This window comes from Prionailurus bengalensis, chromosome C2 (assembly GCF_016509475.1).
Source record: "Prionailurus bengalensis isolate Pbe53 chromosome C2, Fcat_Pben_1.1_paternal_pri, whole genome shotgun sequence".
In the NCBI taxonomy this organism is placed as follows: domain Eukaryota; kingdom Metazoa; phylum Chordata; class Mammalia; order Carnivora; family Felidae; genus Prionailurus; species Prionailurus bengalensis.
Window position 1 is genome coordinate 72,686,206 of NC_057350.1, and position 17,898 is coordinate 72,704,103.

The following is a 17,898-nucleotide window of genomic DNA, read 5'->3' on the forward strand; positions in this document are numbered from 1 at the left end:
TGTTTTTTCTTTCTTTAATGTTTTTTGGTAGTTTCACTTAGATTACTTCGCAGTGTCCTTCCCTTGGTGACATCCATGGAGCTGGCTAGAAAGGGTGCCAGTTCAGGCAAAAACAACCCCAAGAGCATGTCCTGAGGGTGGCGAGAGACAGTGCCCTGGGGGTTCACCAGTTCACCAAGAACAAGAATTTCAGAGCAGAGCCGGGAGTCTGAGGTGAGAATTCTCACCTCTTGTCTTGGCTTGCACTGTCGCTGCAGCCAGAGCGGTCCTGTCTGAGTGCCCTGGGTTCACCCCTGTGGTCTCTGCAGGCAGGCATGACCCTTTCATGGAAAAAAGAGAACAACACCTGGGCCCTGAGTTCATTCGTGTAGTGAACTGAACACCAGGCGCAGCTCTTGTTTGAGGGAAAGTGAAGAGAAATGTAGAAAGGAGCGACTTCTGCTAACTTGTAGGCAGCCCCCACTCTTCACAAAAACCACAGACAACTACTCAGCCGACTTTGAGTATATGTGCACTCACTACATTCCTAGTTTCCTTCGCCTCCTTCCCTCCGCGAACAGGGAACGATTTCTGTGCTCCTCTGTGGGGAAAAGACAATGAAGACACAGGCCTCACCCTTTCGGTAGTTTAGAATTTATGCTGTCCTTGCACTTTTTATCCCTGTTTATCAAATCATAAGGGGGCTACATGCAGGGGTGGGGGGGAGGGGGGAGGAGGTGGGGAGAGGATGGAAATCCCACGAGTTGATTACTATTACCGTGAAGACTACATGTCAGCAGAAATGTTTAGGCAAATCAGAGAGATAAAAACAGTGGTCTTAATTTGACAAAGCAGAAACTTCCCTTGGCCGCGCTACAAGGGCAGAAAAGGCCGTTCCAGTCAGGCTCCGCACCCAAGCACTGTGTCAGCCTGTGTTAGATGTTGCCCGCACTGCCCCTCCATCTCTCCTGCCGTTGTGTCTCTCTCCAGCCGGCACTGTCCCAGCCTCGAGCCTCGTATGTCCCTCAGGTCGCCTTGAAGCCTCCGTCCGGCGCTGTCCTGGGCGAGCCCCGTCACCCCAAGTCCATAAGACCAGCTGCCCCTAATTTCTTCCCACATCAACACAAACACTTTTTCCCTGGGATTCTGCTGTTTCCCAGGGTGACAACCAGCTAATTAGACAAATGAGTCTATCTGCGGCTTGTACATTTACGGTTCTCTTGAGTTAACGTGTCACCCCTCCTATCAGTTCATGATCTTAGTTTCTTGCAACTGAAGATGACTCTGTCTGATTTAAGCAGCATGGGGGTTCAGTAAAGGGATACTGGGAAGCTCCGGACTCTCTGGGAAGGCTGAGGGACAGAGCTGGGAAATGGGCAGAGACCCGGATGCTACACAGCCGTTCTGACTGCAGCCCAAATCATGCCACAGACAATAAATGTGAAGACATGACTGCGGCCACCCCTTTACTGCTGGGCACCACAGTTTGCCCTGCCACCACTGACCGCTCTGGACAGGGCCACTGCCACAGCTGCCACCCACTGCCAAAATACGTGGCCTCCCAAATTCTGCTCTCTTGTATCACTAGCTCCTGATGCACGGTCTGGAGCAAGTGGACCTGGTCGGTTGACCTTAGGTCATATGCCCCTGCCCTGGTGGTAGAAAATGGGTTCTGCTTCCTATAAGTACTATACAGGGTGGAGTTCTCAAAACAGGAAGGGAAGTTCAATGTTGAGAAGACGGAAAAAAAAAAAAAAAAAAGAAAGACAAATGTGCACCACACCCTCAAGCAGCATGTACATTTTAGCAGAGGACTTCTTGAAGCAAATTCTTAGCATAAAGGAATGACTCAAGTAACGGAAAGTTCAGGGAGGCCTTCAGGCCAGCAAGGGAGATAGTCTGGGGTCTGGCAGGCCTTCTGAAGCCACTCAATTCACACCGTGTAGCTCACCACCCACTCTACCTGTCCTTAGGGCCTAGTCTTGGAGAATGGCAAATTGCAAGGACGTTAGGACAGAGCTCTACTCCTGCCTGTGGTAGTAACTTCGGAAGGCTGTGGCCTTTTCTAAGTTGATTGGTCCATCCCTAGGGTCCAAAGGTGATTTCCTAGGTTTCTTTCAGTATGGTGAGAGGAAAGACAACAGCAGGTGGATTTCCGCAGCCAGTCCTGAGCTATGATTCACCAGCAAATTCTGTATCTTTATCCTCCTTTGCCCACCCCTCCCTCCACCTGCAGAGAAGAGTACTGTCCACTCTGGGTGGGTGATAGGCACGAGGACCCACAGAGCCTGTTCTGAGTTCCCTGGCGGGACCAGAATGGTATCTGCCTAAGGCCTCCCAGACAGCCAGATTGAGCACCAAGTGGTTCTTCCTCAGTGGATGAGGGGGGGGGGGCACCTCCAGCTGCTACATGCCAGAATAGACAGAATCAAAGATACATAATGTCAGAGATTGGACTATCAACACGAGTAATAGTAATTTGGACTTTGAAAACTCAGTCATAAAAAAAAAGCTTAAGATTTTTCTAGAGGCACAAAATGTTACTAGGAGAGGTCAACTGATTTTTTTTTTTTTTGAGGACCCTCATTGCAAAAAATTGGGTAAACTATAACCTTGTTTCATATCACTGGTCATCTTTGGTCATCGTTGATCCATACAGAGCCCGCTTTTGTTTGTTTAATGTGCCAGTTATCTTGCATTTGCCCTTCCAGATCCACTCTCCACCCTTCTCTGTCCTGCCCCAGGAGGTGAACCTAATGGGCTTCCTTGCTCTCTGGTTTCCGATTGTACTTGGCTAAGAAGGAGCCTTGGCAGATCAGAGAGAAGGAAGATAGTGAGGTCAGGGTGTTCACTCTCCTGTCGTTCCCTATGGATTTGTCTCGAACTGGCTGCACTCAGAACCAAAGTTCATACTCCTCTGAAGGTGGTCCTTTCTACACAAACCTCTGCCTTGAGGTTCTAGGAGCCACTAGGGACGGGTAACAGGTTTGTCATTACCAGTCCCGTGTCGTTGCATTATGTCTCAGGTTTGCCTTTCCCTGCCTTTCCCTCTCAGGTTTGCCTGTCCCTTTGTTTTGTTTTGTAATTTTTTTAATGTTTATTTATTTTTGAGAGAGAGAGAGAGACAAAATGTGAGTGGGGGAGGGGCAGGGAGAGAGGGAGACACAATGCTAAGCAGGCTCAAGTTGAGCCTGATGTGGGGCTCAAACTCATGAACCACAAGATCGTGACCCGAGCTGAAGTCAGACACTTAGCCGACTGAGCCACCCAGGAGCCCCTCTGACGGAAATCCACTGTCCCTTTGTAAGCAGTCTCCTTATAAATCCTCCTTCAGTTACCCTTGTTTGAATATGGTTCCCACATTTACCCATCTGGTTTCTGTTGGAACCCTGAGCAATGCAGTTTGTTATTTTTTTTTTCAACGTTTTATTTTATTTTTGGGACAGAGAGAGACAGAGCATGAACGGGGGAGGGGCAGAGAGAGAGGGAGACACAGAATCGGAAACAGGCTCCAGGCTCTGAGCCATCAGCCCAGAGCCCGACGCGGGGCTCGAACTCACGGACCGCGAGATCGTGACCTGGCTGAAGTCGGACGCTTAACCGACTGCGCCACCCAGGCGCCCCATGTTATTTTATTTAGTAATACTGAAGTAAAGAAGTCTCAGTACTTGTGTCAGAAACCCACAGAAGGCTAAGGATGCAGCCTGTGGGTATAGAGGCCAATCCTTTGGAGACAGCTGTCCTTGTGACCTGTTGTGAGTGGACATGAGGAAGAAGCTGGACATCAGGAAGATGGCATACCTCATCATTTTACAAATAAATTCAGATGTGGCCCAGATTGGAGATGAAGAAGTTTCCAGCCTTGGAGACCTTCTTTTAAAAGTATGAGTAGTGGGGCGCCTGGGTGGCGCAGTCGGTTAAGTGTCCGACTTCAGCCAGGTCACGATCTCGCGGTCCGGGAGTTTGAGCCCCGCGTCGGGCTCTGGGCTGATGGCTCAGAGCCTGGAGCCTGTTTCCGATTCTGTGTCTCCCTCTTTCTCTGCCCCTCCCCCGTTCATGCTCTGTCTCTCTCTGTCCCAAAAATAAATAAACGTTGAAAAAAAAATTTAAAAAAAAAAAAGTATGAGTAGGAATGCCTGGGTAGTTCAGTTGGTTAAGTGTCCGACTTCAGCTCAGGTCATGATCTCACGGTTCATGAGTTCAAGCCCTGAGTTGGGCTCTGTGCTGACAGCTCGGAGCCTGGAGCCTGCTTTGGATTCTGTGTCTTCCTCTCTCTCTGTTCCTCCCTTGTTTGCACTCTCTCTCTCTCTTTCAAAAATAAATAAACATTAAAAAAATAAATCAATAGGGGCGCCTGGGTGGCTCAGTTGGTTGTGTCCAATTTCAGCTCAGGTCATGATCTCATGGTTCACGAGTTCAAGCCCTGAGTTGGGCTCTGTGCTGACAGCTCAGAGCCTGGAACCTGCCTCAGATTCTGTGTCTCCCTCTCTCTGCTCCTCCCCTGCCCGCTCTCTCTCCCTCCCTCCCTCTCTCCCTCTCAAAAATAAAAAATAAACAATAAAAAAATTTTAATAAATAAGATAAAATAAAATAAAAAGTATGAGTATTGTGATGGCATGGAGCCAAAGAAAACAGACAATGGGACTAGGAAATAAGTGTTATAAAGAAAAGAAAAAGGAAAATACTCCTCACTAACTAGTCATCTTCTATTCCATCGTCACCCACGATTACTAAGTGCTTATTTTGTGCTAAGCTTTTGTAAGGATAATTTCACTTCATTTGGGAAAACCTCAGACTGAGAGCAGTTGAAGTTTTCCCAAGGTCACACTGAACTGTGGAAAGACATTATTAGCATTAAGTTGAAGAAGAGAAAAGAGCTTCGGCAACTTTGTCTTTATCAAGTTCACCGAACTAAGGACAGCACCCCACAGGTGGCTGGTGGCTACTGACCAGCACAGGTTGGCTGATTAAATGGCGGATGTGGGAGGTTCATATGGGGCATAGATGAGGAAGTCCACAGTGCTTGAAGCCCTCTGAGTGCTCAGGCACCTCTTGGTCTCAGCGTTCCCATGTGTGGTAGACAAGGGCCCCTGAACCCCAGAAAAGACAAACAGAGGAGAATTGCCACACTCAGGCCTCGACATTCCACATGGAGTCTCTCTCACTTGATACTTATCAAGGGCTCTTAAAACATTTAGTGACTATTCCCAAGAGCTGCTTGTGTATTTCACACTTTTAACTGTCCCATCGTCATGTCAGTGCAATGACCGTCCTCAGCAGCCTTTTGGGCTGTTCTTGGTCCTGTGGACATTCCTCAGGTGCTCAGTCCTACACTCCTGCCACCTTCAGATCCCTTAATATGCCATATATGGAGGACTAGATTCCAAACTTCTATCCTATTTAAAACTCTTATCCCTTGACAAAACAGTCCCTCCCTTTGCTTATTTCAAGAATGTTTAGCTTATAAAGGGCAGCACATATCATTTTATGTATAAGAACATGCACAGCAATACTGATACCAATTGTGTCTGTATCACAATGATTAATCCCTAGTTACTTTAAGCAACAGTATCTCACATGTTGCTGAAACTGAGAGAAGTTTCTTGCATAATCTCACCATTTTAGGGGAGGTGGCATTAGCAGATCACAGTTTGAAAACAACCTTTCCCACAGATGTCCAAAAAACATTACCTAAGAGGAGGGTTTGGGGAAGGTATACAGCCAGACCAAATTGAAATGGGGATAAAATTGGCTTGAACACTGGACTGGCCTGAAGTGCAACCCCAAAGGGGCCTCTAAGCCTCCAAGGGAGAAGGGGGGCCAACGTGGGGAGGGTGCAGAGGAGCAGGAGGGTCATGCATTCTGGAGGGTGGGTGTGTTTCTTTCTTTTCCGGCTACTGTTATCGATGCGGTAAGCACATCCCTTCAGCTGAATGCCCTGGAGAGGAAGCCCCGAGCTTCCTGTTGTCTTACCAGTGCTGCAAAATGCAATGTAGAAATAAAGAAAAATGGGGAAAAGAGGAAGAAATGGGAAGCTCCTCTGGCTAGGTCAGGAATTTCCAGGAGGAAACCTAGCTCCTCTTTTCCTGGAAGGGTAGAGGAAAAGGCACATCCTAGACGTCAGCTGCTTCTCACATCAGTCGGGATCCAGCAAATAATCTCTCCATATAAAAAGGAACTTTATGAGGAACAACAGAATAGACAACAAAGTTGAAGATCTTGAAGGGAAGAATAAAGAAATGTGTATAGGGAGATACTGCCAGAAAAATATACCCATCCCCTGCGTTAATGCCCTTAAAATCCCTCTGTTTGTGAGACTCTACTTCCAAAGTTTTACAGTGTTGGAAAGAATAGTTTTAATATCAGATTCCGTTTTGTTTTGCTGCAACGAGAACCTTAGCTATCTAGGAGATACTTTAGCTGAAATAACACCCAGGAGATACTTTAGCTGAAATAACACCCAGGCCTCCAGGGTGGATTAAACAGGTGGGGACAACGGGTTGTCATATACCTATCTATCTAACCATCTATCTATCATCTATTTACTTATTTATATCATTAAATAATGTATCACTTAGCAAAATAGTCAACCCTTGCCAGTTTTATCCCCATGAAAATCTTTGGCCATGTACCTTCCCCAAGCCCTGCTCTTGGATAATGTTTTTGGGAGATCTGTGGGAAAGGCTGTTTTCAAACTGCGATTGGCTCATGCCACCTCCTCTAAGACTGGGATGATGCGAGAAACTTCTCTTAAACTTTTCAAGCCAACCCTGACTTTCCTGAACTAGATTTCTTTAACAATATTATCTTCCTCTATTGCCTGTGTTTCACATCACAGAACATCCTTCCTCTTAAAGAGATTAAAAACAACAAAAATTCCACTTTGATCAGAACAGTCGATTAGAAAAGGAAACTCCCTCCAGCTTTCTAACTTTTCAAAAATGTCATACTTTCCCCTTGAAATAGGAATAAGTTTTGCGTCCCCAACTGCAAGTCCTACAGTTTTCCTAGCAGGCAAGTTAGGTGACACGTGGTGACAGAGGCAAAGGGGCACAGACATCTGCGTTGCTAACATCACGTTACTTTCTTTTTTTGTTACATCCAGTTTTGTTTCTAAAGACAAAGTTTTCCTAGTTCTCTCTACTCTCTTTGACTAGAAGCTCCAACGGTATTTAAATGATCTTCTGGACTGACAGTTCTGAAAGATTATCAGATATTCTGCAATATGAATCACATCCCAGAGAAAAGACCTGACATACGTGTCAAGGGACAACCTGAAGTGCAGAGGGAGGTGCCCAGCTCTCTCAGCTGGTTCTCCTTGGGAGTGGAGAGCATTGCAACAAAGACTAAGTTTTCCTTTCTTTTTCACTGTTGACACAAAAAACTGTCATGAATTGCAAAAATGGCTACAAATTCTGCTAAAGCATTAATTGAAACAAATACAATGCAAGTGGTTCCTTTTTTTTTTTTTCCAACGTTTATTTATTTTTGGGACAGAGAGAGACAGAGCATGAACGGGGGAGGGGCAGAGAGAGAGGGAGACACAGAATCGGAAACAGGCTCCAGGCTCTGAGCCATCAGCCCAGAGCCCAACGCGGGGCTCGAACTCACGGACCGCGAGATCGTGACCTGGCTGAAGTCCGACGCTTAACCGACTGCGCCACCCAGGTGCCCCGCAAGTGGTTCCTTAAGAAAGGAAAGACTGTACGGATACAGGGATTGAAAGCTTCCATGATCATGATGTAGGAAAAAAAAAAAAAAGGTGGAGCATCTGGGTGGCTCAGTGGGTTATGCATCTGACTCTTGATATTGGCTCAGGCTGTGGTCTCATGGTTGTGAGATTGAACCCCGCCTTGGGCTCTGCGCTGAGTGTGGAGCCTGATTGGAATTCTCTCTCTTCCTCTCTCTGCCCCTCTCCTGCTTGCACGTGTGCTCTCTCTCTCTCAAAATATATAAATAAACATTAAAAAAAAAAAGTTTCACATTATGTGGATTGGGTAGTAATGAAAACACAGTGCAACCCATGAGCATGACAAATTTTGAGCAAAATCAGTCTATTTAATGCATCTAGAGAAAGTAGTTGCCCAAGATAAGGCAAAGTCACACAGGCCTTTACCTAAGTTCTGGTTTCACGTGGATTTCAATGCCATTTGGATATGTGTATGAGGATAGACAGATGAAGAAATTGCATGTGAAGAAAAAATAAAAGGGGTGGGAAATGGGCTAGATGGGCACTGAGGAAGGCACTTGTGATGAGCACTGGGTGTTGTATGTAAGTGATGAATCACTGAATTCTATTCCTGAAACCAATATTATACTGTATGTTAACTAACTAGAATTTAAGTTGAAGGATAAGATAATCAAAAAAACAAACATAAAACAAAAACAAAACAAAAAACAAAAAACAGGAAGGTCCGCAAATAGAAAAAGTGCGAGATCCCCATTTTATAAATACTAAAGGACAAAAGCTTAACAGAACAGTAGAAATTCAAAGTGTACAAAAAATATGAATAGTTCAGTGAAGATATTATCAATGGGACAAATTAATAACAAAAAAAAAAGATGAAAAAGAGGGAAGAAAGTAAAAATATTCGATTTCATAAAGACAGTTTCGTTCAGAAATGAAGGATGGTTTGCAAAAAGAATGTGTTCACAGGGGTGTCTGACTGGCTCAGTCGAAGGAGTATGGGACTCTTGATCTTGGGGTTGTGAGTTCAAGTCCCACGTAGGGTGTAGATTATTTAAATAAATAAATATATTTTTTTAATCCTAAAAAAAAAAAAAAAAAAAAAGACCGTGTTCACAAACAAGAAGCTGGTATTTGTGAAGTCACTCCCTGAATAGAATCCTGGAGAAAGGCATTCCTTTCCCCAACGCCCTACCCACTTCCCGTAGGAGGTAGAACAACTTTGTACTTGAGTTTATTCAGACAAATGGTGAAATCTTTTGACAGCTGGATTTTATTTTCTTCTGATAGCTATTAACTTGAGTACTCCCCCTTTTAAGCATTTAAGATCTTGTATTATAGATACAATTCATTTCTCAGTCCTCAAAGGAAGAATATTACTGATACTTGAATTATTTGAGAAGCTCAGCCTCTAGTTGCTGGCACTGAATTCCATTGGGTCATCACTGAATTTATCATCTTTTCTCTTCCTGATTTATTTAATCTCCCCCCGCCCCAAGTTTGTACCTCCTCACTTACCTTCTTTCACTGTTAGCTCATGACCAAATTTTGCTTCTTTTGGGGGGACTTAACTTTCCAGTGTTGATTTATTTGTCCCATAAATGTAAGTATCTGAACCCTGGAAAAATGTTGGACTTACTGTTTATTTTTGTATTTTGTTTGTAGCTTTAATCACTGAGTCATTTAGGAAGATGTATTTCTGTTGCATGGTTACCAAGATAGTGACTGTCATGGCTCGTTTGTTAAGACTTAACTGATGTCTGAACTTTCATGTCCGTAAAGTTTGTTCATTTTTAGAGGACAATTGAAGTTTGAGTTGGTAGATGAAACTACTAGTTCTCATATTACTGGGTTTCAATATTAAATTCTAGGTCCTGCTTAATTTCTGGTGGCGGATGACAGTGCTTGCTCATCACCTCCTTTGAGATGACTGAGTATAGTCTCTTTTGGGGGCTTATAACAAATGAGGGAGGGTTGCTGTTTGAATGATCCTGCTCCTTTGAGTCCTCGATGACTAACAATTTCTACCTTTCATGGGACGTGGTCTTCTTCCCAATCCCAACCTATTCTCTTCTACATAAATGATTTTTAAACTAATCATCTGATGATAAATTTTTCCACTGTCAGTTCCTGAGCTCTGATAGTAGGAAGGTAGGACAGTCTCAGGTCTGGCTGTTGAATCTACTTTGAGGTTATTCATGATAGAGGAGCAGTACTAGGATAACAGAGGAGTTTTAAACTCGGAGTTATAGCTGAGGTTATAGTCCCAGCGTGGCTTCTGACTCCACGTGTCCCCTTAAATCACATATTTCCCTCCCAGACTTCACCTTCACCACCTACAAAATAAGGAGGTTGAACTAGATTGTCTCTATAGTGCCTTGCAAATCTAACATTCCATGGTTCTTAAGGAGCTTTCTGTTGGCCTATGTGAATGAAGCCTGCAACTATTATATTTGTAAATAAAATATGGATTTTTACAATAAAGTTAGAAACAGTGGGGGTCAGCTTAGGTCAGAAATGGAGTGATACAAAGGTGCCTGGTTTGCTAATGGCCCAAAGATGATAATGAAGCAGCCTTAGCTTCTGCTACACACTTTTATCTAATGGCATGTAACTGTGAGCTTCCAGAAGTTTGAGAACACATGGATTTTTTTTTCTTGTTGTCTATGAGCCTTTTGGCCAATTTTGATCCAGTAACCCTTTGAGACTGGTGTGTCTCAGGTCTACCTTTCTCCTCAGGGTTCCAGGATCCACCTAAGGGATACTGACCAGAAACTTCCTGCTTAATACCCCTTAAATGGGCCGGAATTCCCCTCTGCACACAAACCAACTGACAGCAACTGAGGAGAACAGGGCAAGAGGAAGGTTAGAAGTTACCAAGCATGACAAGGGGTGCTCTGCTAGAGAACTGCCCACAGGTTTCTTGGTATCAGTCAACTGGAGTTTAAAAAAAAAAAACAACAAAAAACAAAAAAACCCCAGCTTCATCACCCCACTGCCACATCCTTAAATTCCTAATTCCTAATAATTCCGAATCAGGGAATTATAGCTCAGTGTCCTCCCTATGATTTCAACATCATGGACCTTTTAGTTTTGCTAACTTTTAAGAATAGTCATTCATTTGCTTGGGGCTTACTTCAAGTTCAAATGCCCAGAGGAAATACCTCACTCCTTGTTCCATGCCCCTCAGTGTTCTACAGTGAAAGAATGGGCACAGATCCCCACGGCATTCATTTATTCAGCAAATATTTAGGGAGCCTCTGCTATGTGCCAGGCATTACTTACTTCTTGGGATATATACAAAGCTATTTTTCTTCTCATTGGTTGTCATTTATAAATAATTTTCTTTGGGTGCCTGGGTGGCTCAGTCGGTCGGGCGGCCGGCTTGGGCTCAGGTCCTGATCTCGCGGTCCGTGAGTTCCAGCCCCACGTTGGGCTCTGTGTTGACAACTCAGAGCCTGGAACCTACTTAGGATTCTGTGCCCGCCCCCCTCTGCCCCTTCCCCACTCGTGCTCTGTCTCTCTCTGTCTCTCAAAAATAAATGTTAAAAAAATAAATAAATACTTTTCTTCACTTCCCTCTCTTCAGCCCTCCACTGTTCTTGACTCTCATCAGTATCCATGAGAGCTGAGTCCTGAACTATTCTGGTGAGTACAGGGCTGAGGTACTCCTTGCTATATTTGGGCAGTTACAAAAAGAGAGTATCACAAGTGTAGTATACACTCTTTTCTGTGTCTTCAGTTTTCTTAATTTAATGTGCTCCTGAAAGATGAAAGAGTTTCTGTTCCTGTGCCAGCCATTTATTTGCCACATAATACAAATCTGCACAGTGGCCACTTCTTTACTCTTGATTCTAAAGCTGGGGGACATAGACATTAACCCATCACAGATCCAGTCATCCAAAAGATACTTTAGCCCAGGCTCTGAGACTCAGAATCTCAAAGAAACTAGGAAACAAGTAATATTGGCTTGAGCCCTGGTGCCAGCCAACTGCCTATTTATAGTAGTTTCATATCCATTCTTGACCCTTCCGGGTTTTGCTCTGGATCTATTTGCACTAATATAAAGAAATGATTGAATAAGTGAATGAAGAAGAGGAGATAAGTATTCCCCACGGAAGAATTCTAAATAATGCATGTAGATATACACCACTCCAAAAGGCAAAACTCAGCCCCCTCTCATCCCCCTTGCTTTTGAGTGCGGGCTAGCGTTAGTGACTGGCTTCTAAAGAAGATGGAGAGAGAAAAATAACAACTTTACAGTGGAGAGATGTGGTAGATATTACTTGAACGTGAGATGTGGTAGATATTACTTTAAGGGATCAAAGTTAACATCAACAGGCATGTCGTGTGGATATTATGCCTCCTCTGACATGATGTGATGCAATCGGCACTTCATCTCTGTGGCATTCTTTCCAAAAGCCATAACCTCAGTCTAAACATGAGAAAAACAGAAGACAGCCCAGTTTGAAGAACGTTCTACAAATATCTGACCAGTAGTCTTCAAAACGTCAAGGTCACGAAAAATAAGTAAAAACTAAGAAACTAATAACTAAACACAATGTATTATCCTGGGTTGGATCCTGGAACAGACAAAGGTCATTAATGAAAAAGTCTGGTGAAATATGAGTCTGGAGTTTAGCTAATAGTAACATATCAATGTTGGTTTCTTAGTTTTGACAAGGGGAAACAAATTTGAAGGGATATGGGAACTTTCTGTGCTATCTTCACAACTTTTCTTGCAAATCTAAAATTATTCCAAAACAAAAAGTTTACTTAAAAAGTTTTCTAGAAAGACTGATTAAGAGGAAAAAAGCACAGATTACCAATATTGGGAATGTAAATAAAAATACTGCTACAGATACTACAGCATTCAAAAGATAGTAAGATGAGAAAAGTATCTTTGTGAGAAAAATGAAATGATTTAGGTGAAATCAGCAGTCCTTGAAAAATACAAGTAAATAAAATTGTTACAGAAGAAAGAAAAAATCTGAATAGTCCTATCAATTAAATCTGTCATTAAAATATTCCCACAAAGAAAATTCCATGTCTAGATGGTTTCACCAGTGAGTTACTCAAAATATTTATGAAAGATACAATATAAATATTGTTTAAATACTTTCAGGGGCACCTAGGTGGCTGAGTGCAGGTTCAGCTTATCATTTTGGGGTCACCAATTGTGGGTTTGGCTTTCGGCTTTGTCCAGCAAAGCCCAGGACAACAGAAGGGATTACTCAAGACTCCATGCAAGTCAAGAGAGGTGAGAGGGAGGCTAAGGGAAGTCTCCCTGAGCTGCTCTCAAGCTCCCGTATTTATTAGGCATACACTATAGGGAAAACATTGCACAATGTTTTTGGTGACTGCGTGCCAGTATGAATGTATAGAAAGTGTGCAAAACAACAACAACAACAACAAAAACCAAACAAGGTGTTCCCAAGACTACAAAAGAGCAGATACCAAAAGCAGGGTGGAGAGCAAGATAAGATATTCCATAGATAACATGGTCTAAGGAATTCTTGAGCACAGGCAGCACTCAGTCCCTAAATATGCATTAACTAGATACCGGTCAGCTGTTTTCAGCAGGGTCAGAAAGCAGTGTAATAGGTTCCTTATAATCTCCTTAACAAGGGTATAGCTATTTGATTTCCCACAGTTCAGTCAGACTCTTGATTTCGACTCAGGCTATGATCTCATGATTCATGAGATGGAGCCCTGCATCTGGCTTTGGGCTGACAGTGCAGAACTTGCTTGGGATCTTCTCTCCCCCTCTTTTTCTGCCCCTCACGCACACTCTCGTGCATGTGCTCTCTCAAAATAAACAAACTTAAAAAAATACTTTCAAAGAGTAAAAGAAAAGGGAATACTTCCCAATCTGTTTTATGATGCTAAGATAATCATGATAGCAAAAAAGGAAAATTACAGTACATTACATAAAAGGAAATTTTTAAACAATAAATATATTTCATGAACCTAGATATAAATAGGCAAACCAAAATATTCACAAATAAAATCCAGCAATATACAAATAAATTATATCATATCTTAATCAGTAATGCCATGTTTATTTCAGTAATGCAAGATTAGTATAAAAGTTGCAATCAATTGATGTAAATTTTACATTAAAGATTAAAGGAGAATAACCATGTAACCATCTCAATATGCAAAAAAGTATTTGACAGTTAATGATAAAACACTCAGCAAGCCATTAATTGGAAAAAAAAAACTTTTAATCTAATAAATGGTATCTATCTACACAAAGCCTATGAGTATCATCACTCTTAATGCTGAAATATTGAACACTTTCCCCCTGACATCAGAGACATGAATGATTCAATATTGTATCGGAGGTTCTAGGATTACCATAAAACAAAATAACAAAGGCATACAAATGAGAAATAAAGAAATAAAACTGTGATTATTCACAGTTGACATGATAATATACGTAGAAAATCTAAAAGAATCTGCAAATAAACTGTTAGAATTCAAAAATGAATTAAGTAAAATTGCTAGATAGAAACACAATCTGCAAAAACAGTTGTAGTTTTTTGTCTTATTATTTTTTTCTTATTATTTTAGAGACAGCACTGAAGAGGGGAGGGAGAGAGAGAGAGAGAGAGAGAGAGAGAATCTTAAGCAGGCTCCAGGTTCAGCTCAGAGCCTGATGCAGGGCTCAATCAGACAACTGTGAGATCATGATCTGAACTGAAACCAAAAGTTGGATACTCAACTGACTGAGCCACCCAGGCACCCCCCAGCTGTATTCTTATATGCTTCTACAATCAATTAGAAAGTGAAAATCTTAAAGATGAAACTTATAATAACATAAAAACACCAAACACCTAGAAATAAATATAATGAAGGATGTGCAAAAGCCCTATACTAAAACCTACAAAACATTGTTAAGAGAAACTAAAGACAACATATCAACGGAGAAATATACCATGTTCATGGATCGGAAGACTCACATTGCGAAGATGCTGCATCTCACCAAATTGATCTATAGATTTAGTGCTATCCCAATCAAAATCCCAGCAAGATTTTTTTGTAGAAATTGATGGAAAGATTCCAAAATTTATACAGAAATGCAAAAGACCTAGAAGGGTCAATATATATTCAAAAAGAACGAAGTTGGATGAGTTATACTACCATATTTCAAGATTTAGTATAAATTACAGTTAATCAAGACTGCATTGTATGGGGGTGAAGACAAACAAATTCATTCATAAGAGAGAATAGAGAATTCAGAAATAAACTTAACACATATACTCTCACTTGATGTATAACAAAGGCACCGCTAAAATTTAATGGGGGAAAGATGATCTTGTCAATAAATTGGACTAGAGCAACTGGTTATTCTCACAGGAAAAAAAAAAGATCCTTTAACTCACATCATCTATAACATTTCATTTGAAATAGATCATAGACCTGAGTATTAAAACTAAAACAATAAAATTTCTAAAAGAAATGAAAGCATATCATTATGACCTTGGGGTAGGCAACGATTTTTTTAGGCAGAACACACAAGGCAATAAACAAAAGAAAAAAATTGATGCTTTAGATTGATTAAAATTAAGACTGTTTATCAAAGAAATGCAATTGAATGAAAATCTACTCTTATACTAGAGAGATTTTCACAATATGTATAGCCAACAAAAGACTCTTTATCAGAATCTAAAAAGAACTTCTACAAATCAATAAGAAAAAAAACCCAACAATCTAATTTTTTAATGGGCAAAAGACACAAAATTTTACAAAAGAGGATATCCAAATGAACAATGAACACATAAAAAAGTTGTTCAGATAAGGAAAGTGCAATTAAGTCCACAATAATTTACTAATTGTCATTCACTACAATGGCTCAAATTTTTAAGAGACTGATAATACCAACTATTGATGAGTATATGAAACAACTGAACTCTATCCTAGTGGGAATATAGGATAACTTTAGAAAATTGTAGAGTAGTATGTACTTATGTTAATTGTATGCCTATCCTACAACCCAGCTATTCCATTCTTAGTATGCATCCAAGGAACATCTCCACCAAAAGACATGTGCAAGAACATTTCTAGCAGTTTTGCTTATAAGGGCTGAATACTGACAACAAGCTAAAAGTGTATCCATAAAGGGCTGGATAAGCCAATTGTGATATATGCATGCAGTGGAATACCACACAGCAATATAAAAGAAGAATTACATACCACAGTGGATTATTCTCACCACCCTATGTTGAACAAAGAAACCAGATGCCAAAGAGTGCATACTGTCTAATTCAATTATATTTAAGAAAAGATGAAAACCATCTATGGTGGTAGTGGTCAGTGTAGTTGTAATCTTTGAGGGGATTGGGTATTGACAAGGAAGGGGCATAAGAGAGTTTCCTGGGGTTCTGGAGATGTGCTACACCTCCATATTGGTGGTATTACATATGTGTATATATGAAAACATTCACTGAACTGCACATTTAAAATTGATGCACCGTACTAAACTTCAATAAAATAAAAAGAACTATGGAACAACAATAGTAGCCAATCTAGACAATAACAACAATATGGACAAGAGATAATAAAAGTCAGGACCAAGGCAGTAGATGTGGTGGATATTTAGGTGGGTGGGGGGCAAGTGTCCTACTTTCTGAGTTGACGCTTCGGGATTTAGTAGTATCAACAGTAGCAGCAACTCCTTAGAAAGAAAGAACAGTGTGGAAATAGCCATCTTATAGTGAGTAAATATATTTATTTCCTTCTCCATCGTATCTTGTATTTTAAGGGAGAATATTGCTTTAAATAGTTTTTTTTTTTTTTTCAAAAAATGAATTGCCAAGTGTTACAACCCACTTTAGGAAAACTTGCCAAAGGGGGCATGTTAATTACCTAACACACATGCAACTCCCTGTGTGAGAAAACAAAAACAAAAAAGGAGGTGTGGGGATCAGGCTTCTGTATAACAGAAGAGAGAAAGATGTTTCCTCTGGCAAGTGGTGAAAGCATGCCGTTAAGTATGTAGGTGACTGCACTTTTCCCTCTTGCAAAAAGGAAAGAGATGCAGATATATTTGTGGAAGGGATTTTTTTTTTCCAAAGCAGGGTGTAAACAAGAATATTTTGAACCAACCTAAGGCAATTGGGCTGTTTATCATTATTAGGGTCGCTTTGGTAGATAAGAGATGAGGTTCCTACAATGAAAACGAGTCTCAACCCACAATTGGCCACACACACATAATGCTCATTATCAACCAGGTATAAAAGCAGTCTTAAAATTTGTTTCATGGACTTGATGAAGCCGCGGAGCTGTTCCTTCAAGTACCCCATTTCACTTGAAACATGTCAAATATTATTCTCCTGTGAGGATTCACCTACCATCTTGTCAAACTCAAAGGGCCAGAACTCTTCTGAATCAGCAGCTGGATCACAGGACCACTTAGCAGACAAGCCCAGAGTGCCATTCTATGGAGTCCGGGCCACCAGCCTGTGACCCTGACCTTGCAATGACAGAGACGCTCTTCAGTATTTCCAGAGAACCCACATCTACTTGGGACACGACTAATTTCAGCAGTGAAACATTTCTTTCTTTCTATTTTTTTTTAAGTAGGCTTCACACCCAGCATGGAGCCCAGCGTGGGGCTTGAACCCACGACCCTGAGGTCAAGACCTGAGCTGAGATTAAGAGTCGGACACATAACTGACTGAGCCACCTAGGTGCCCCAGCAGTGAAATGTTTCTAACATCCATTATGCTAGTTGACAAAACCTCTGGTGTGGTCTGGACACAGAACTATTGGAAGCCTTTGATGACAGGTTTTGGTCACCACCCCCACCAGTGTATGTGTTCTTGTACAGGACATCCAGCCCTTCCTAGCATGTAGTTCAGTTCTAATCCACACACATTTATACCATTCTGCTGAAGTCTCTAAAGTAAATCATAGACAACAGAACAGAAAGGATTTCTTAACTGAGAACAGAAAGGCGAGTTTAGTGGAAGAGAACAAGGCACTCTCTGACATTGGGCACAGGGATGAAAGAATTATGAATGACAAAAATTAGGAATAAGTGAGAGAAAACAGGACACAAGAAGCAGGTATAGAAACATTGTTTAAAGTTTTCTTAATTTACTGCCTTTAATACAAAGGGGTTGTAAACACTGGGGAAAAAAATGTAGAAAACATAGCTACGAACTCAAGTGAATTCTAAAAGAGCCTCCTGGATGAATTACTGAAACTAGTGTTCAAATCCTACC